The sequence below is a fragment of the Erinaceus europaeus genome, chromosome 16, assembly GCF_950295315.1.
Source record: "Erinaceus europaeus chromosome 16, mEriEur2.1, whole genome shotgun sequence".
Lineage (NCBI taxonomy): Eukaryota > Metazoa > Chordata > Mammalia > Eulipotyphla > Erinaceidae > Erinaceus > Erinaceus europaeus.
The window spans coordinates 39076481-39099819 of NC_080177.1; positions in this window are offsets into that span (position 1 = coordinate 39076481).

Sequence of the window (23339 nt, forward strand, 5' to 3'; positions counted from 1 at the left end):
TGAAAAACTGTAAGCATTTTCCCTTAGATCAGGTTCTAGACAGGGATGCCCACTATAACCATTACTATTCAACATAGTGTTGGAAGTTCTTGCCATAGCAATCAGGCAAGAGCAAGGAATTAAAGGCATACAGACTGGAAGAGAAGTCAAACTCTCCTTATTTGCATATGATATGATCATATACATAGAAAAACCTAAAGAATCCAACAGGAAGCTTTTACAAATTATCAGGGAATACAGTAAAGTGTCAGGATGAAAAATTAACATCCAAAGTCAGTGGCATTACTTTATGCAAACACTAAGTTAGAAGATGAAATCCAGAAATCAATTCCTATTACAATAACAACAAAAATAATAAAATATCTAGGAATAAACCTAACCAAAGAAATGGAAGACTTGTATACTGAAAATTATGAGTCACTATTCAAGGAAATAGAAAAAGACTCAAAGAGGAAGGACTTCCAGAGGCAGGGCTATGAGCAGCAGCAGCTGTGTTTTCCTCCTTTTCTTTCCCAGGTCAACTAGATATACCAAAGGCGATCACCTGGGACCACAACAAGATGGGAGTAGAACAACTCCAGAAAGTCACCAAATCACTGGTAAGTGCAAACACGTGTGGCTCATGGACAGAGAGGAGATTGAGTGGCTGGTAACAGTTTGAAAGTTTACTGGTTGAGGCACTACCTCCAGTCTATTTTACCAACAGAAAAGACTGCTTAAGCTACTGCCCTCAGAGGCTGGAGCATCAGGGGGGAGACCCTGTGCTGATATTGGAGGACAGAGAACTTACCAGGAAACTCAGGAGATCTACACCTTGATGGCCTAGTAGGGGGGCTATGTGGTTGGAGCCTTTTCACATTGTTCTCCTGTGACAACATGGTGAATAACTGCCTCAGAACCTACAGACTATAAACGGGACTTGTATAGAAACTCACAGGGCCCAGCACTGCTGCCTGGCTTGGCAAAGAAGCTGAATTGAGCCCGGAACTTTGAATTCTTGGAGTGTAAGAGTCTCTTTGCATAACCACTATGCTACATTTCCCCCACCCTGCTTTATCTCTTGGTCAGGAGTCAGTGATTAAGCTAAGAAGCCTACTTATAGTGTAAAAGCCCTCAGGCTCCCATAGCCTACACAGAAGAAAAAGAAGAAAAGAGGCTAAAGCCACTGTGTTCCACCTCAGAAATTGAAATAATATTGAAACAACAGTTAATTTCCACAACTGTAAACACTTTAAGTACCTTACTTAGACACAAGTAAATACAGGCAAGAGTGATCAGTAATTTGAAAAGTACTGAGACACGAACCTCATAACACACTATAAAGAATGGTTAAACCAACAAGAAGAAATATTGGAGAAATAAATCAGGACAAAAGTCCAGATAAAAGCCCCACAAAGATTGAAACACAGAATAGTGAAATCAACATCCAAATCCTAGTTAAGGAAATAGTCACATGAATGAGTAAACAGTTTGAAAGAATTGTCATAAGAAATGCAGAAACAACAAAGGAGACTCTGGAAGAAAACACTAATTATCTCATAAAGGTCATTAGAGAGCAGAAATAGCTGAGTTAAGAACACAACTATCTGAACAAGCTAAAACTATATCGAAACAGGTTAACAAAATAGATGAACTACAGAAAACAGTATAGGGGAGATAGAATAGAATCAATGAAGCTGAAGGCAGAATTACCAAGATCTAAGACAAATTAAATTAGAAACAACTAAAAAATAAGGAAGATATCTCAAAAAGAGATTAAGAGATACTGAAAACAACAACAGAAACTTATGGGATTACTTCAAAAGCAATAATATATGCATTATTGGCTTACTAGAGGAAGAAAGAGAGGGAGGGGAGAAAGCATTCTTCAAAACATAATAACTAAGAACTTGTCTAGTCTACACAACATAAAAGACATAAAGGTTCGAGAAGCCCAGAAGGTCCCAAGCAGAATTAACTCAGAATTAAAGACACCAAGACACATCATATTTAGAATGAAAAGAAATAAGGATAAAGAAAGGATCTTGAAGGAGTCAGGCAGTAGCACAGTGGGTTAAGCGCACATGACATGAAGTGCAAGGACCAGTGTAAGAATCCCAGTTCAAGCCCCCAGCTCCCTACCTGCAAGGGAGTCACTTCACAGGTGGTGAAGCAGATCTGCAGGTGTCTATCTTTCTCTCCCCCTCTTTGTCTCCCCCATCTCTCAATTTCTATCTATCTTATCCAATGACAGCAACAACAAAAACAATAATAATAACCACAACAATGATAAAAACAACAAGGGTAACAAAGGGAAAAAATAGTCTCCAAGGGAGTCAGGCAACACAGTAAGGTGTCAGGCTACAAAATTAACATTCAAAACTCAGTGGCATTCCTCTATGCAAACACTAAGTTAGAAGAAGGTGAAATCCAGAAATAAATTCCTTTTACTATAGCAACAAAAAAAAAAAAAATATCTAGGAATGAACCTAACCAAAGAAGTGAAAAACTTGTATACTGAAAATTATGAGTCACTACTCAAGGAAATTGAAAAAGACACAAAGAAGTGGAAAGATATTCCATGTTCATGGGTTGGAAGAATTAACATCATCAAAATGAATATACTACCCAGAGCCATCTACAAATTTAATGCTATCCCATCAAGATCCCAACCACATTTTTAGGAGAATAGAACAAATGCTACAAATGTTTATCCAGAACCAGAAAAGACCTAGAATTGTCAAAACAATCTTGAAAAGAAAGAACAGAACCATATGCATCACACTCCCAGATCTCAAATTGTATTATAGGGCTGTTTTCATCAAAACTCTTGGTATTGGAACATAAATAGACATAATAACCAATGGAAAGCCCAGAAGTAACCTCGGCATCTCTTCCCCTAGTCACCTACTTTGGACTGAGACTTCTTATCAGACTTGCTGGTATACCCATTGGACACTTTACACAATTTTACAGCAATTTTTTTACACACTTTACACAATTTTTCCTTCCCTTCACACTGCTGGTTTTTCAAAGACTGACCCGCAGTACATGGACCTTACAGCCAGTTGCCTTGGAGACTGTACATTGCCAAACAACCCCTTCGTTTGGCAGGCATGCCCTCCCACCTGCAGGCCCTGCCCCCAGAGTCAAGAAAAAAAACCCTTACTAGATCCTGGCCTCAGAGGCAGGAAATGCCCTTTGAAGCATGAAATGCCCCAGAGGCAAGAGTTGCCCCCAGTTGCAGGAGATGTCCCCAGAGGCAGAACCCCCCACCTCATTACTAAGCCCTGCCCCAGAGGCAGGGGATGCCCCCAGAGACAGGAAATACCCCTTTGCGCACCAAGCCTCCCCTTGGCATCACACTGGCTCTTACTGCTCCCCTACTTGTCCCTTCCTGTTTTGTTATAGCATTCAGGTTTATGCCCAAAATGTTTCTGCTCACCCCTACACTATTATTCCTCTGTCACAGATAGAGTCTTTTACAGACATTGAACCATCTTAATGCAAAGACTAGATAAAAAGAAAAAGATGTAAAAAAAAAAATTGTGAAGAGATGGTGGAGCCTGGCAGAGCTTAACCTATGAGATGAGTCCCTCCAGGTAAGTCTCTCTCTCTAAAGAGGGGTTGAGCACAGGGGGTACACATGAATCTCACAAGGTTGGTGGCCATGTAAGTCTTCCCTCCCCCACAAAAACGTCCTACATCTTCCCACCTGAGCACGGCATTCCTTAAAAACATTTAAGCCTGCTCCACTCTATATTTCCTATACTGTGTCCATTAGATATAAAAGAAAAGGGAGAGATGCTGGGGAATTATGCAGATGCAGTCACATCTGCCAAGCTGTCCCCTCAGGCTTTGCCACTTCCTGCAATATTCTCACAGTGCCTTTTTCATCCAATCCTGTCCCAACACGTCACTCCTGGCTGTTGCCCTATAAAGCCCTTCTTCTTCCACCTGATTTTCACATTGGTGATTAGACGCAAGGGAGGGGGTTACAGGGGGAGGCCATTTTTGCTACCTCCTCGTGGCCCGAACCACTGCGCTCTCACCCAACTCTGAGGTGCCGTGCGAATAAAGATTTGTGTTCCCTCTTCGCTCCGGATCTCCTCTCTCTCTTCTCCGTGGCACAGCCCGACACCCACACCTATGGACATCTAATCTTTGACAAAGATGCCCTGACTATTAAATGGTGAATACAGAGTCTCTTCAACAAAAGGTGTTGGAAAAAATGGGTTGAAACATGAAGAAGAATGAAACTGAACCACTATATTTCACCAAATACAAAGGTATATTCCAAGTGGATCAAGGACTTGGATATTAGACCAAGATCAGAAACTCTCAGATACTTAGAGGAAAATATTGGCGGAACTCTTTTCCACATAAATTTTAAAGACATCTTCATGAAAAGAATCCAATTACAAAGAAGACTAAGGCAAGCATAAACCTATGGGACTACATCAAATTAAAAAGCTTCTACACAGTAAAAGAAACAACTGCCCAAACCAAGAGATCCCACACAGAATGGGAGAAGATCTTACATACCATACAACAGACAAGAGGCTAATAACCAAAATATATAAAGAGCTTGCAAAGCTCAACAACAAAAAAACAAATAACTCCATCCAAAAATAGAGAGGACATGGACAGAATATTCACCACAGAAGAGATCCAAAAGGCCAAGAAACACATGAAAAAGTGCTCCAAAACTTTGTCTTGTCAGAGAACTTTAAATAAAGACACAATAAGATACCACTTCACTCCTGTGAGAATGTCATACATTCAGAAAAGGTAGCAGCAGCAGATGCTGGAGAGGTTGTGGGGTCAAAGGAACCCTCATGCACTGCTGGTGGGAATGTAAGTAGGTCCAACCTCTGTGGAGAACAGTCTGGAGAACTCTCAGAAAGCTAGAAATGGACCTACCCTCTGACCCTGCATTTCCACTCCTGTGGATAAGGAACCCAACACATCCATCCAAAAAGATCTATGTACACACATGTTCTTAACAATACAATTTGTAATAGCCAAAACCTGGAAGCAACCCATGTGTCCAACAACAGATAAGAGGCTGAGCAATTTGTGGTATATATACACAATGAAATACTATTCATCTATCAAAAATGGCGACTTTACCATGTTCAGCTGATCTTGGATGGACCTTGAAAAAATCATGTTAAGTGAAATAAGTCAGAAACAAAAGGATGAATATGGGATGATCTCACTCTCAGGCAGAAGTTGAAAAACAAGATCAGAAGAGAAAACACAAGTAGAACCTGAACTGGAGTTGGTGTATTGCACCAAAGTAAAAGGCTCTGGGGTGGGCGGGGGGAAGAATACAGGTCCAAAAAGGATGGCAGAGGACCTAGTCAGGGTTGTATTGTTGTATGAAAAACTGGGAAATGTTATGCATGTACAAACTTTTGTATTTACTGTCGAATGTAAAACATTAATTCCCCAATAAAGAAATTTTTTTAAAAAATGAATGAATTTTCAGAGCAAAATTATTTCATAGGAGCTCTGCAACAGAGATTGAAAAACAGTCTCTGGGAGCTGGGTAGTAGCACAGTGGGTTAAGCGCATGTGGCGCAAAGCACAAAGACCAGCATAAGGATCCTGGTTTGAGCCCCCAGCTCTCTACCTATAGGGGAGTCACTTCACAGGCAGTGAAGCAGGTCTGCAGGTATCTATCTTTCTCTCCCCCTCTCTGTCTTCCCCATCTCTCTCCATTTCTCCCTGTTCTAGCCAACAACGACGACAACAATAAAACAATAAGGGCAACAAAAGGGACTAAATAAATAAATATTTTTAAATAATAAATAAATAAATAATTTTTTTAAAAAACAGTCTCTGTCCATGAATTTACGTTTTGTTTTGTTTTGTTTTGTTTTTATTGGGAGATAGCACTTAGGGGATCAGGGTACTGACATGATGCAGACACAAAGGTAAAGAGGAATGTTTCTAAGCTAGCTTAGCTTAGTTTAGGCACAAATATGAACAAAGGCTTAATTAGTTCATATGTGAAAGGCACTATAAAGTCTTTTCTTAAAAAGGGTTTTCACAAAGTATTCTTCACTTTTATTACTCATCAGGGTAAATGTGGGGCTCTTTTTCAATTCTTCTGTGTTGAAATAAGTGAGATGTATGATAAAGTTTCAAGACAATGCTAAATTAGTGGTGCCTCTTATTAAAAAGCAGCAGATATACACCAGTTTCTGTGAGAGAGAGCATATGTTCACACGTATCCATAAACTACTGCAAAATATATACCTGAAAGCAGAAGTACACTAGAGTTTGCAGTGAGTATCCCCCTAACACTTCCTCTCCACTATTCCAAGCTTTGGGTCCATGATTGCTCAACAATTTGTTTGGCTTTGTATGTTAACTCTCTTTTCAGTCACCAGGTTCCAGATGTCATCAGGATGCCGGCCAGGCTTCCCTGGACTGAAGACCCCACCAATGTATCCTGGAGCTCAGCTTCCCCAGAGACCCACCCTACTAGGGAAAGAGAGAGGCAGACTGGGAGTTTGGACCGACCAGTCAATGCCCATGTTCAGCGGGGAAGCAATTACAGAAGCCAGACCTTCCACCTTCTACAATCCACAATGACCCTGGGTCCATGCTCCCAGAGGGATAGAGAGTGGGAAAACTATCAGGGGAGGGGGTGGGATATGGAGATTGGGTGGTGGGAATTGTGTGGAGTTGTACCCCTCCTACCCTATGGTTTTGTTAATTAATCCTTTCTTAAATAAAAAAGAAAAAAAAAGTATCTTTAAGAAAAAAAAAAGCAGCATTTTTCTTTGCAGGGTTATGTGTTGCCATATTTTTATTCATTAATGATACAACATCAAGCTGTGAACTTCTGCAAGGCTGAAAATAATTCATGCAACCAATCTTCTTTAACAAACGAATCTTCTCTCCCATTCAGGAAGTACAAGATATGGAACACTGGTGATGATTATGAAAAATAACAGCATTTACATGAACCCACTGGGCTCAGTGCTATCTTCACTAGAGCTAAGAAAATTTGAACTATGTTTAATGATCTTTCCAGCAAACCCTTTCATCAAGACTGGCAGGGTCTCCAACATCATATTAGGAGAGTAGTTCTTAAATATTTTGTTCTCAAAACATTTTACACTTTTAAAAAAATTACTAAGGACCCCAAAGAGTTTATGTTTACAGAACTTATACTATTTGCCACATTAGAAAGTAAAACAAAAATCTTAATATGCATTTTCTAATCATATTTTAAAAAAACAATTACATGTTTATAAAATGCCAGAGTATCTTCTAAAGTAAAAGTATTTGTGAGAAGAGGGGGGTTTTATTTTATTTTTGTTTTTTAAATTTATTTAATTCCTGGTCTCCTAGAGGATAGTGTATTCTCTTGGCTGCATTTGATCTATTCCAGTATCATACAAATAACGACTTAGGGGAGTCGGGCAGTAAGTAGTACAGCAGGTTAAGTGCATGTGGCACAATGTGAAAGGACCAGCATAAGGATCCCGGTTCAAGCTCTCCCTGCTCCCCACATCCAGGTGAGTTGCTTCACAAGTGGTGAAACAGGTCTGCAGGTATTTTATCTTTCTCTCCCCCTCTCTGTCTTCTCCTTCTTTCTCCATTTTTCTCTGTCCTATCCAACAATGACAACATCATAATAATAACTATAGCAATAAAACAGCAAGGGCAACAAAAAGGAATAAATATTTTAAAAAACAACAAATAATGATTTAGTGTTGCTATTAAGATAATTTTGATCTCACAGGTGCCCTGAGAAAGCCTCAGCTACTACCTGTGATCCTTCAACTCCTTCTGAGAACTGCTTGTTTTAGATAGAGTGATGCTCTGGTCTCCATCTATCCTCGTGAACATAAATAAAATCTTTAAAAAAAATAAATGAATATTTGTGTGTGTTGTATATGTATATGCATATATACATATATGCATGTATTTTTTGAAATACTAAAATTTAGAGATGAAGCCACATAGAGAGAATTAAGTTTAGAATCCCAAGACCCTCACCTGGGAATGGGAATATGGGCTAGGGAGAGACAGAGCAACAAAGGAAGAAGAAATGGTCTTTATTCCCCACCTGCAGGGGAGTCGCTTCACAGGCGGTGAAGCAGGTCTGCAGGTGTCTATCTTTCTCTCCTCCTCTCTGTCTTCCCCTCCCTCTCTCCATTTCTCTCTGTCCTATCCAACAACAACAACAACAATAATAACTACAACAATAAAACAACAAGGGCAACAAAAGGGAAAAAATAAATAAAATAAATATAAAAAAAAAGAAATGGTCTTTATTAGTGTTATATACTTGAATGGTCTTTATTAGTGTTATATACTGCACACAGCTCTGGACTATGTTGATGCCATGGATGAAGCTGGGACATGAAAGTCTGCTGTGATAATTTTGAGGATCTCCCTGACCACAGATATTCATTTAGACTGTCACTGAACTAATATTTACTCAAAACTATGTTATCCCCATTTTACAAAAGAAAAAGTCTAGGTATTAAGAGGATGAATAACTATGGTCCAGGAGCGTGGCACGGTGGTGGAATTCTGAACTTAAAAAATATTAGTCCTGCGTTTGATCCCCAACACTGCATGTACCAGAGTGATACTCTGTGTCTCCCTCTTGTGAAATAAAGCTTTGAAGGAGTGAGAGAGAGAGCAAGAGAGAGAGAGAGAGAAAATACTTACCCCCAGGTTAAATGCCAACATACGCAGAATTCATTTTTAGTGGCGGCTAATATTCAGCATATTCAAATATAATGACTCCTCTTCTGATGTCTATTTTTGAAGATGTGTTAAGTGTTTACCATCACAAGAAGAAAAGTATTATACAAACACTTTTATACATATGTAACTTCACTGGTAGAATAAATTCTTAAAATAGGTCAAAGAGTACAGAGACTTAAATTCTGATATTTAGTACGAAATTTCATCTCTTTGTCCTTCAATCATTTGTATCTCTGGATCAGTGCTTCTCAAAGCATGTTCTGAAGAATACTCTCCCTGGGCATGGTTTGGGAAAGGTGTACAGAGTACAACCTCTGTCTCTGTTGGCATTTTTTTGCTCTGACACACAATGTATTTGGGGAGTCTGACTGGAAGTGGGTTTTGTTCTGCTCTGAACTACCCAAGAATAAATCATCTATCTGAAAGGTAACTTGTATATTGATCCAGAAACATTGCAGGAGTGTAGCTTTCTCATTGATTATTTGATAATGGGTCATTTCATTTCTATCTACTTCTGTCTAACTCAGACCAAAAAAAAAAAAAAAAAAAAAGGTAACCCTAAGTACATACTTCATCTCAGTAGAAGCCATTTGCCTGCTGATTCACATTAGCTCATAAAGAAACTGCAAATCTCCAGGGTATTCAGAACAATACACTGTAGAGATGACTCTTCTAACCTGCCTTATCCTTATTTAATATTTGGACAAGAAGCTAAAGGGACGTTTAAGTGTGAAGCAAATTGCATCTCATATTTTCTTGGAATGAAGCAAAAATAAATTTAAAACATCTTTCAATGGAGTGAGCCCACATTGACAAGAGCACTTGTAATTGCTTCTATTCTGTGTTCTTAGGCAATTTACAGCTATAGTCACTGAATTAATAATCAGCTGGGACTCACAAAGACCTAATACCCAGGACTCCATTGAGGGTTGCTGGCTTGACATTTAAATATTTATTGATGGTAACTGGGTGACAGACAGGGATGGGCTCAGCCAGAAATAAATTCAATCTGCTTACATAAGCATACTCACCAGGATTTTTCCTTGGACCACATAGATGCAGTACCAAGAGAAATGAGGTGAAAGAACTTTGAAGATAATTAAAAACTATGAAGTGGAGTATCATGATTCTTTTGTTGTGTTAAACAGAAAATAAAGATATAACTCTTTAACATTGTTTTTCCTCAACCAAAATGTCAATAGGGAAAATGATTTGGAATTCAACACTTTGCTTTCCTAGACTCTGGACTGTAATTCTATTTAAAAAAAAAAAATACTTGAGTGTGTTATTAGGAACTGAACTCAAACTGTACAGATTCTGAAAGGAAGCCCACGATGGAAAAAAAAAAAAAAAAGGAATGTAAAGAAATAAAAGCAGAGGGCAAGGTGGTGGTACAACTAAATGCACAAGGACTCAGGTTCAAGACCCTGCTCCTTACCTGCAGGGGGAATCTTCCTGAGCTTGAAGCAGTGTTGCAGGTGTCTCTACCCCATCTCTTATTTCCCCCTCTGTCATTTTCGCCGGGCTGGCTTCACAGGAGGGAGACAGAGACGACCAGAGACTCATGGCTGAGCTGAGAACGCAGTTCAATCTTTATTCAAGAGCGGGATGCAGTCCAACAACCTAATCACAACACAATTCTGTCCTCCATCTCTCTCCTCCACTGGCAGAGTCAGGAACCATGGGAGAATAGTACCTAGGATAGGGGCATGGAGAAGGGAGGAATGTGAACCAGTGAGGACTAAACCAAAATCTCCCAGAGGCATGGGGAGCAAGACCAAACCAATGTAACAGAATGATGATGTAAATAGACCACAACATCAAGCAATGTAACAGAAGGGATCCCAGAAGCAGAACTAGAAGCATACCAACACCCCTCCCTCTCAATTTCTCTCTATCTCTATCTAAAATATGTAAATAAGTAAAATACTTTAAACAGAAGGTAATCAAATAATTTTTACTGAATGAGTGAAAGGCAAATTTGTCAACAATAGTGGGAGAAATTTTCAAACAGAAGCTCCTTCCTATGGCAGTCAGTAGCATCCCTGTCATAAATGAAGTTTGTGACATTATTTCAACTTCCTCAGCCCTTACCATCAGATATGCACAAGAAATTCTAAATATTGAAACTTATAGGAAGATAGTTTGGGCATGTGTCATAGAATAGAAGCAAAGAAAAAAATTAATAACAAGCCTATCTCCAGGGAGAGGAAGAAGATACCATGGAAGCATGTAGCACCAAGTTATATAGTACCTGACAGGTACTATTTCAGAGGAAGATGATCAAGAGATTGAAAAGAGAATGTACTTCCTATTACTCTAATTCTTATGTAATGGAATTTTATATTCCATACCTATATATTTTCTTCTTATTTTTTTTAATTTTATAGGACAAGGAAAAGTTGAGAAAGGAGGAGGAGGTAGGGAAAGCAAGACAGACATCTGCACCACTGCTTCACTAATGAAACTTCTCCCCAGCCTCCAACCTCCACAGGTGGGAACCAGGGTCTTGGACCCCAGTTCTTGTGCATGACAGTGCGTATATTCTACTGAGAGCATTGCCACCTGGCCCCCATCTATGTATTTTCAAATAGCTTGTACTAACCTCAAGGTGTCACAGCTAACGTTTTGTCAAACTAAACAAAACTCTCTCCAGATGCAGACAACAATATTTAATGCAATTCTCTGGGTTTGTTTTTAAATGTAAAACCAATTAGCAATCACTCAGTCATGAACTAATAGAACTTACTAGGTTCTCCTTCCCAGTTTCTCAGAAATACTTGGAAATTAATGAGATGTGATCAAACTAAGTCCCAGAGTTATTTCCAAGTCCTTGTTCCCTTTTTCCTTCACATGACAAAATAAGCTACAACTGAGAATTTCTGTGAACCGAGTACTGCCAAATGGAAGCTGCAGGGGTAGCAGTTTGTACAGGGTGGGTTAGGATCACATGCAAGGCCTTGTTAGGCAACAAGCCTCAGATGACTTATCTACCCCTGCTGTTCAAATCTTCTAGACTGTGTTTGTTAAGAAAGATGCAGCTCAAGCTGGTGAATGCTCTAGTGTTGAGGATCAGAACACATGGGCACTGAAAACTTGTGGAGCAGACAGGTTTATAATCCCCCAACCAATTATTTAACAGTCACCAAGGTTAATCTATTTATTTTTTCCTTTTTTATTTATTTGATATTATACCAGAGATTCCATCCAGAACAACTGGACAGTAAATGAGATAGAAGGCATCTAGTTTGGAAAGGAAGAAATAAAACCATCTCTATTTTCATATAATGTTGATTTTTTTAAAAAAATATTTTTTAACTTTATTTATTTTATTTGGTAGGACAGAGAGAAATTTAGAGGGGAGGGAGATAGAGAGGAAGAGAGACAGCTGCTGCACTGCTTTGCCACTTGTGAAGCTTCACCCTAATACTCATCATGGATGTCTATAAGCAGTGTGTTTATGGGTGAGGGTAAGCAATAAAGCTTTTTATAACTAAATGAAGACCACAGGCTGTCACTCACACTATAAGCCACCTGTAATTCTGGTTTTTGGTCTTGTTGGGTAGTATGCCACCTCCCCCTGGCTTCTGCTTAACCATATGCCTATATAGGGATTTACTGATCCCATTCAAAGCTTTGGTCTATTTACATAAATCACTTTTACATTTACATAAAGCACTCCCTCCAGGGCATTCGTGGTTCAGTGATAGGATTCTCGCCTGTTCCGCCCCCTCCTTGTCACACTCTGATTTTCACCAGTCACTTTTCTCTCCACCCTCTCTATATCACATCCTTTTTTCCACCCTACTTGGAGAGTATAAAAACAGCTGCTCTTCTGATTAAAGACACTTGGAAATTGCTTTCTGGCTCCGAGAGTTCCAGAGTGTATCTCCTGCAAAGTTGGTGCGGCACGAGTTCCTGATCCCTCTCCCATGCAGCAGCCTAGATCGGCTCCAATTGAGTTCTCTCCAACCCAGAGAGCACTAGCTCGGGAAGAAGTACCCTCAGGCTATCCCGGCAGGTCTGAGCCCAGCTGATTGAGAAATTGTAGTGGTGATAAGTAGCTCCTTTCTGAAAGCCTTTAAATGGGTACAGCAGCTTCTGCTCCTAGGCCATTTTAGTCTTGTTACACTCACTGCCATTAATTGTTGTTACAATGTACTTCCCCCAGGGATCTCCTTTTATTGTCCCCAGGTATTATTTGTGCATATCCAATATAGCCGATAGGTTTTTAAATTATCAATGTAAGGAAAATGGCTTCAGTTTAGTTTAGGATTCCCCGCTTTGCAATTAGCCCTAGTCCTAGTTTGGGAATGAGGAGGTGAAATTATCAGCAGGTACATGGGGAAAGAGAGAGAGAGGGTCTTTGTGTGGTGGGGAGACTGACAGGGGGACAGAATCCTGGAGACCGAGACCCCCTGCTCAACTGCTGGTAGGGGAGACTGATGGAGTGACTGTACCTCCAGGCACCCATTTTTTCACAGACAGTCCACACCACACTCAACCTCAGCCTCACAGTTCCCCGCAGCTTGACTTTGCTCCCAGCACACAGTTGTGGAAGTTGACAGTTGTTTCAGTAGTATTTTAATTCCTGATTTGGAGCTCAGTGGCTTAAAAGCCTCTTTTGTTCTTTTTCTTCCCTGTAGGCTATGGGAGCCTGAGGGCTTTTAAACTATAAGTAGGCTTCTTAGCTTAATCATTGACTACTGACCAAGAGATACAGCAGGGTGGGGCAGAGATAATCCAGTGGTTATGCAAAGAGACTTTCACAGCCCCACCACTAGGCCACCGAGGTATAGATCTCCTGAGTTTCCTGGTTAGTTCTCTGTCCCCTGGTGTCAGCACAGGGCCTCCCTGCCCCTGCTCCAGATTCTGAGGGCAGTAGCAATGGACACTCACAGTTGCATTTGGTGAGTCTCAGGGTAGTCCTCTCCTCCCTTCAGCCATCCCCTTGTTGGTGAAACAGACTGGAGGTGGTGTCTCAACTGATAAACTGCCAGACTGTCACAAACCACTTAATCTCTCCCTAGGCTCCACTCTCTCTATGAGCCACACGTGTTTGCACTCACCAGTGATTTGGTGGCTTCCTGAAGTCGTTCTAGTCCTGTCTTGTTGCAGTCCCAGGTGGTCTCCTTTGGTATTCCTAGTTACCTGGGAGAGAAGAGGAGAGAAATACAGCTGCTGCTGCTACCTAGCCCCGCCTCTGGAAGTTTGCTATCAAAATTTTTTCAACTAGCACAGACCAGTTTCAATGCACCAGCAGTGGGTCAAAGTAACTTAAAGGAAAAATTCCTTGGCTTTGTCATTGAGAATTGGCTCAAAAGTCATGTAAGAACCTCTTCTGCTTGAGTCCTGAGCAGAGTGGCAGCTCACAGGACAACACACGGTGTTCCTCACATATTTGTGACTGTCTGGGCTAAGGCATGTTGGTAATGGGCACCACCACCAAACATATCATCTGTGCCCATTAAAAGACTTAAGCTGATACCCATCTCTACACAGTCAACAAATGGTCATTCATCAAACGACCTATCAAACGGTCATATACAGAAATGATTGAACCTGTTTCACCAACACCTCAAAATGCTTGTCAAGGTCTTAACAGTATTATGGTCTTACCAGTAGAACCAAAATATATGAGCTCTTGTTTCCCGCTAGCATTGCAGTTTTTTACTGTTCTGCAGAGTGCTAGGGATTCATGGAGGGGCTCAGAGGACTTCTGCCAAGAAAGGAAGGTGGGAAGTGAAATAAAAAGTGTGAAACATCTATCCCACCACACAACCAAGCCTTCTGCTTCATCCGATTAATACGTCAGAGCTGAAGTACTTGAGGAAGAGTCTGATTCCTTCAAAGTGCTAAAACCATAGTTCAAAGAGCTGCTCAGCTTGTCCGAAAAGTACAATCGGTCTACAGTGTGTTGTATGAGAAAAGAGCATCTCTTTATATACCAATGTCCTTTCTCAACATGAGCATTAGCTACCTGTTAGGACTCCAAGAATGAGCTGTCTGGTAGCCTCAATACCCAGGTGGAGTCACTATTCTAGTAATATCAAATTAAAGTAAAAATCCATGTGAGAAAGCAGAAGAGAAATGAACAAACAAGTAGAAAAACAGCAGAATTTTGCCACTGTAGAACTGTGACCTTGTTACACAGCATCATGGGAATATTCTCCATTTTCTTTATAGAAATTACCCTACTCAGCTGTTAAAAGGTCACATAGACTAAAGAAAAGTTAGGAAACAAACAAAACAAACAAAAAAAAATAGAGACTATGTCTCCATGGCCTAGAGTAACTATGAAGTCAGAGTCTTGCTGAGTATACCCAGACAGGGAAACTAGACCCCAGCTGAGTCAACTGTAGTCAATTCTGGACACATCTCCAGACAAAACAGAAGTCAGTCAACCTGGCGCCAAAGATGCAACCAAGAAAACACTGAGAACAGATCTCTGTTTACAGGGCTATGATAGCAAAAGAATCCTATACCAAAAGACTTTGACTCCAGATGCTTCGAATAGTTTTCACTCCAGTTGTCCTGGCACCTAACAGCCTGAAATAAAATTGGTTTGTGCTAATTCAGTGTTCATCAATTAAGTAATAAATGCTGGAAAGGCAGATAGTTTGTTCTGCTAGAAGCCAGACTTCAGGATCTTAAGTGATTGTGTTAATCCTAAAAAGTGACTGTGCAAAAATCTGACTACAAGATCCCCTCCCCCCATCTATGTGGTTTCACAGGGACCAGAAGGATAGACGGGTCTTTCTAACCAGAGAGGGAAGATAAAGTTGATGGTAGTTGGATAAAGAGACCCAAGATATGGGCAGTGGGGATTGGAACTCAGAACTTTTAGATTGCTTCTGGCTCCTTGACTGGCTTCATGGCTCTTGCATGCAGAAACTCTCATATTTCCTCTTTGAGCATTCTGGGACACCTCCCTGCCTTAGCTTTCCTGAAGTTCTCTCCCTTCTATCACCCCAATGATTTGCCACGGATGAGTTCCTTCAGAGAAAGTCTGAAAACTCTTGCTTTGGAAGGCATAGCCTCAAGGCACAATATGACCAAATGGAGTGTCCTTCAAGATCCCAGGAATGACTTTTCTTTTTTCTTTCCTTTTTTAATATTTATGAATTGAATAGAGATAAACATCAAAGGGAAGGGGTAAGTAGAGAGGGAGAAAGAGAGACACCTGTCGTACTGCTTCACCACTTGTGAAGCTTTACCCCCCCCCCACACACACACACCTTAGGTAGGAACAAGAAGATTGAACCTGGGCCCACACACATGATAAACTTTTTGTATACCAGTTGTGCCACCACCAAGCCCCTAAATGACTTTTCTTCCCAGTAGTGACTCCAGAAAATACAGTTTCAGTTTTAGGTGCTTATTGCCCATCACATACCTCTCTACCTGAAGATTTTTGACATGGAAAAAACAGAGCTATATGAACTGTGTATTGCCCTATGCGTCTATGCCACAAATACCTCCCTTCATCTTTAATGTGACCCAGACTAAGGGACTCTGAGTTATGAACTAATCCTTTCTCTTCCCAAATGAGGCAGCTTCTTTAATACTGGAATTTCCAAGGCTCAGCAGTTTTGCTGTGTTGTGGTGTTTTCATTATAACATCTGAAGAAAAATTAGGGACCATTTATAAGCCCTGAAGACTTAAGTTGTATTTTTAGAGATTTGTTCCATAATAGAATCATAGCTTATGTCATTGCTGTGTGAGAGCCAACTAAAAGGATTCTGAAACATGTTTCTAACAACCATGTGTTAAGAGTTTCTCAAAGTGAGACTTCTCTCTAGCCAGAGGCCACCTGATCAAAGTCATTAAAGCACCTATCAGAGGGTTGGCAAGATAGCTCACCCAGATAGTGCATCTGCTTTTTAAGTTGGGTCTGGCCTTTCTCTCTCTCTCTCTCTGTCTCTCTCTCTGTCTCTCTCTCTCTCTTGCTTTTAGCCCTAACTCTGGGGCTCAGTGCTGGAGCCATTTTTCATTTTTATTGGATTGGACAGACAGAAATTGAGAGGGAAGGGGGAGATAGAGAGAGGGAGAGAAAGACACCTGCAGACCTGCTTCACTAATTGTGAAGTAACCCCCCTGTAGGCGGGTTCTCACACTCTCTGAGTCAGCTCAGAGCAGTAAAGCCCTAGCAATAGCAACAAGAAAAGTAGCTCACAGAAGAAGGTAGTACAGTCATAGGGAACCAGGACATCTCACTTTTAACATTTTCTTAGTCCTCTGGGAGAAAATTTTTAGTTCTTATTTTTGTGTGCCAACAAGAGGCTCAGCCATTTACAATTCATCTGTGAAGTGTCCCACAGGAATTTGGCAGTCACATCAGAGCAAGGGAACTCTTTCAGAGTGATTTAATGGAAAGTATAGCACTAAGTCTCAAATGTCTCTAATTCACACCAGAGATTTGAAGTTGTTGGGGACTGAGCTATCATCTAGATTATTATGAAGGAAAGACATAAAGCTCAGTCAGATGAACTTGGATTATTGGAGTACAATAAGATTGGAAGGCTAACAGCTCACTTGCCCAGTACATAGATAAAAGACAGAAATGGAGCCATTGAGGCAGGACCAACAGCCAAGAAATGAAAGATGGTGGCAGATGCCATGGTGCTCTGATTCTGAATTCCCTATCCCAACTAAACTTGTCATGGAGAGCACAAAGACCAAAACCTCTAAGCACCGTGCACGTCTCCTGCATTGAGGCTATGAATCACTGCTTCCTGAACTGTCTGGCTCATTTCTTCTTGATTAGATTCAGACAAAATGTGTTTGACAAGAATACTATTCCTCTCACCAGAAGCTATATGTTGATTTAACCATTATTAGATATTATTAGTGATGTTAAGATTAATCACTTTATTAAATCACTAATAAAAATTTTTTGAAAGACTAGTCAGTCACTTAGCTAAGGTAATGCCTACCAGATTTGTTCATCATACACGTAACTTTCCCCTTTATAATTAGTAAGTAACCTATGAGTGGGGCTAGGCGGTGGTGCACCTGGTTAAGCGCACACATTATAGTGCACAAGGACTCAGGTTCAAGCCCCTGATCCCCACATGCAGGCGGGGAGGCTTCATGAGTGGTGAAACAGGGCTGCAGGTGCCTCTCTGTCTCTCTCCCTATCTCCTCTTCCCCCTCTCAATTTCTAGCTGTCTCTATCCAATAATAAATCAATAAAATATATATTTTTTAAAAAACCAATGGGTTAATATGTTGAGACTGTGTGACTATCTTGTCCCCAACAGCCCTTCTTCCAGTGGTGTCAATACATCTTGCCTGAACTGTTACTACTATGGTTGGAAACGAAAATTCTGCTATTCCTTTGTATTTAGTAACTGGTGCTTACCTTCAAAGAAGTGCTTACCTACAAAGAAGTGCCTTTCCTTCTCTCCCCCCTCATTAATTTAGGGTGAGTATAGACTGGTAGAATCTTTTTATTTTCCCTTTTGTTACTCATTGTTTTATTGTTGTAGTTATTATTGTTCTAGTTGTTGGATAGGAGATGGTAAGGAGGGGAAGACAGAGAGGGGGAGAGAAAGACAGACACCTGCAGATGTGCTTCACTGCCTGTGAAGCGACTCTTCTGCAGGTGGGGAGCTGGGGGCTTGAACAGGGATCCTTTCGCCAGTCCTTGCGCTTTGCACCACATGTGCTTAATCCGCTGGGCTACCGCCTGACTCCCTGATAGAATCTTTTTACACAACATGTTACTGTTACCATCCTTGTTTTGATGAATGCTAAAATTGTCCCATATCAGACATGGAAGCCCATTTAAGTAAATGCAATAAACTTTTGCTGTATCATTCAGTTTTGAACACACTTTATTGGTGTGTGTGTGTGTGTGTGTGTGTGTGTGGTGTGTTACCAGAGCACTACTCAGTGTTAGCTTATAGTGGTGCTGGGACTGACCCTGGTACTTTGGAACTTCAGGCATGAAAATCTGTTTGTATAATCATTAAGCTACCTTGCCATTTATTGGTATTTCATATGAAAGAAAGAGGTTGGAAATATGAAAGAAGGAAACCATGATGAACTGCAGAAGAGGATAGCTGTGGTGACAGTGGTGATTCTTCTCAAAAGAAACCAAAACTCCCCATAGTCCAACACTGGAGGGTCATAGGATGAAACTGTGGGAGCTATTTTTTTATATAATTTTTTTCATATTTTATTTATTCCCTTTTGTTGCCCTTGTTGTTTTATTGTTGTAGTTATTATTGTTGTTATTGATGTCATTGTTGGATAGGACAGAGAGAAATGGCGAAAGGAGGGGAAGACAGAGGGGCAGAGAAAGATAGACACCTGCAGACCTGCTTCACCGCTTATGAAGCAACTCCCATGCAGGTGGGGAGCCGGGGGCTTGAACCGGGATCCTTATGTCGGTCCTTGCGCTTCGTGCCACGTGCGCTTAACCCACTGCACTACCGCCCGACTCCCCTGTGGGAGCTATTCTATAGATTGACCTCCAGCCTGTAAAAAAGGGGGTAATAGAGATTATTGTAAAATCTATAAGAGAAACTCAAATAGCACTGCTTAGGAATATTCTAATTGTATACATATATTATTATTATTATTTTATTTTAGGTAGAGGCAGAAAAGATAAGGAGGCAGGGAGAGTAAAAGAGACCATTCACCAAAGCTTCCTTCAATGTGATTGGGGCTGGATTCAAATTTGGATTCTGTACATGGCAAAGCAACACACTATCCAAGTGAGCAAGGAACATTCTAGTACATAGTAACACAAAGGCAAGAGAATCACTCTTCCATTTGGAAATAAAATCCCTTCAAACAGATTTCAGGAAAACCACTTAAGGATCTACTATGGCTAGGAATCACTTGCGTTTGGTAGAACAGAGCTGACATCACAGTTGGAAACGTTCGAGTGAGTACCTGTGAGTAGCTTCCGGATATACTTGAAGTGGAAGAGAAAGTGAACTGTTCAGAAAATTCTACATAAACAGCACAGGCAAGGTTTAGATTGATTGGGTTGCAAATTAAATAATGCTAGGGTTGGTAAGGTAGCTCACTTGGACAGTGGGCTGTTCTGCCATGTGTGTGACCCAGGTTTGAGCCAGGTCACCACCATGTTGAAGGAAACTTTAGTGCTGTGATCTCTTGGTTTTCTCTGTCTCTCTAACTCACTGTCTCCAACTAAAATTACAGTAAAAAAGAAATAATTAGGTCTAGACCTAAGTAGTAAACATGAAGTTATAGTTACCCCCCAAAACAATGGTTCAAGCTCAATGTCAACTAACTGGTAAGCGATACTCACAAGGTTGGAAATTTTAGTTTAATTTTTTTCCATCTATCAAAAGGAATATTAATAAGACTGGAAGAATGAAAGGGGAGAGAACAAGTCACAATAGGAAGAGAAGAAAGACAAAGTTGAAGACGACCTTGAAATACCCATAGAATGATCTGCATCTGGGTACCAGTGGCACCCAGGAAAGCACCATTAAAGAGATGGGAGGTGGCAGGAACATGCCTTACCAGCTTTGCCTCGGATGACCAATGACTGTGATTTGTAGCAACATGAAATGCAGACAGTGAGGGTGAAACTGAATTTCAATGAAAAAAGAGCAGTGATCACTGAGGGACAAAGAACAAGAAGAGAATCATAAAAGGCCTGTAGAATCTTCATTAGGCAACACCCACTATTCTAAAGTATCCACACTAGACTAAAATGTCTTCATGAGAACACTTCAACAAAATCACAAGCCCGACAATCATGATTTAAAAAAAAAAAGACTTTTCTATTTTAAAACCCTGAGCATTGTTTACAAAGAAAGTGCACGCTTCCTCACCCCCAGGATTGTTTGCTTATATGCATTGTCTACTGTCTCCCTCTAGTGATTGGATATGTCATGTACACTGAGAATCCTAAGGTAGAGTTGGAAAATTAAATGACTCGTGCTAATGACAATGGTGCTTTTTTATACTTGTGCAGTACCTTATGGTCCTCAAGGTACTCTCCCATGTGCAGTCCCTTGTACCCTGGCATCAGTCCTGTGAGACTGGCATATTTGACCACTAAATCCTCTCACACTGACTTTGCTTTGGAGCCTTTCTCAAACAGGAGAAAGTACAAACATATGTTTTGGGGTCAGTCCTGTATTTGAAAACCATTTCTGCCATGCCTGGTGTGAAATGTTAAAATGTTGAGGTTGATACTGTTTTTGTTGCTGTTGTTCAGTTCCCACTTCCACTTAGAAACACTTCTGAGCCAGCTGGGAGGTTTTTCTTCCTTACATCTGAGACACTGTTGCTTTAACTACTTAAATCGGCTTCTTTTGTTCAATTTTCCTGATTTTCCCTTTCTAGTCTGACTTGTAAGCTGTCAGTTTGCATCTGAAGAATAACCTTGGAAATAGAATCTCTAGCTTTTTTTTAAAAAAATGGAGACCCCAAATCTCATCTGCTATTTAGGTTCCTGATTATTACACAATTTGTGCTGCTTTAGATCTTAATGCTTTTCTTTTTTATTTGAATTTCTTTTTTATATTTTTTATTTATTTATTGGAAAGAGACAGAGAGTAATTGAGAGGGGAGAAGGCGATAGAGAGGGGGGAGAGACAGAGACACCTGCAGCCCTGCTTCACCACCTGTGACACTTTCTCCCTGCAGGTGGGGACTGAGGGTTCTTAATGCTTTTCAGCACCAAGTTGCAGATGCTTCCATAACGCCAACCTGATTTCCCTGGGCAGACAACCTCACCATTGAATCCAGGAACCCCACCTCCCCAGAGCCCTACCTGACTAGGGAAAGATAGAAACAGACTGAGGGGGATGGATCGACCTACCAATGCCCATGTGCAGTGGAGAAACAATTACAGAAGCCAGAATTCCCACCTTCTGCACCCCATAAAGATCTTTGTTCCATACTCCTAGAAGGAAAAAGAATAGGGAACCTTCCAATGGAGGGGATGGGATGTGGAACTCTGGTGGGGAATTGTGTGAAACTGTACTCCTTATCCTATGGTCTTGTTGATCATTATTAAATCAATAATAAATAAATAAATAAAAACCTTGGGAGGACCAGCACTCCCCTCCTGTCATCCTTCAGTTTTAGTCCCAAGTCCAGAGTCCTATGCTGCCCAACAGGATGCCTTCTCCTGATACTTCTCAGTGTCAGTCAGAGTCTATCCCACATCTCCAGGGCCCCAGCATGCAACCATAGCCACAAAGGCATGTTCAGACCAGGTGTTGCTCAGAAAAGATTCTCTGCCTTACAGATTTTAACCCTTGGTGAATAGAGAGGAACAAGTGGACATGAAGAAAGGGGAAAAAACAATCTGCAGAGAGCTCTTTAAGATTCCAAATCAGTAGTCAACAATTTGTTTGGCTTTATATGTTAACTCTTTTTTCAGCCACCAGGTCCCACCAATATGTGCTGGAGCCCTGCTTCCCCAGAGCCCTGCCCCACTATGAAAAGAGAGAGACAGGCTGGGAGTATATGGATCGACCTGCTAACTCCCATGTTCAGTGGGGAAGCAATTACAGAAGCCAGACTTTCCACCTTCTGCACCCCATAATGACCCTGTGTCCATACTCCCAGACGGTTAAAAAATAGGAAAGCTATCAGGGGAGGGGAGGGGATACAGAGTTCTGGTGGTGGGAATTGTGTGAAGTTGTACCCCTCTTATCCTATGATTTTGTCAGTGTTTCCTTTTTATGTATAAAAGTTAAAAAAAAAAAAAGATTCCAAATTAGGAGGGCTGGGCGGTAGCACACCTGGTTGACTGCATACATGATAGTGCAAAGGAGCTAGGTTCAAGCTCCCAGCCTTCACCCACAGGAAGGAAGCTTCCTGAGTGGGGCAGCAGTGCCGCAGGTCTCTCTCTTTCTATATGTCCCTTCCTTCTCAATTTTTGTTTTTCTTCTTTTCCTCCTCCAGGGTTATTGCTGGGCTCGGTGCCTGCACCATGAATCCACCGCTCCTGGAGGCCATTTTTTTTTTCCCCCTTTTGTTGCCCTTGTTGTAGCTTCGTTGTGGTTATTATTATTGCCCTTGTTGACGCAATTCGTTGTTGGATAGGACAGAGAGAAATGGAGAGAGGAGGGGAAGACAGAGAAGGGGAGAGAAAGATAAGACACCTGCAGACCTGCTTCACCGCCTGTGAAGCGATTCCCCTGCAGGTGGGGAGCCGGGGGCTCGAACCGGGATCCTTAACGCCAGTCCCTGCGCTTTGCGCCACATGCGCTTAACCCACTGCGCCACCGCCCGACCCCTCCTTCTCAATTTCTATCTCTACCAAAGAATAAGTAAAAATAAAATCACAAGCACACATGCACGTGTGGGTGCGTACACAAACACAACACAGAGGTTTAGAGCAATTATCAGCTCGTAAGATCTGCTTACACTAGAGTAATTCTTGCAGTCACCTACCAAAAATAGCTCCAGCACCTGAACCCAGCAGATGTCACGATGAAGATCAAACAGCCTGTCCTGACCAAACACCTTTGACACAAAAGTAGACATCCAGAGAACGTAATCACAGGTGCTGGCTTCTGTCTCCATTTCATGGGAATCAAATGGTAAGCCTCTGTCAGTCCTCTTGGGGGCTTTTTAGATAACAAGTAGAGAAAGGAAGAAAAAAATGCAC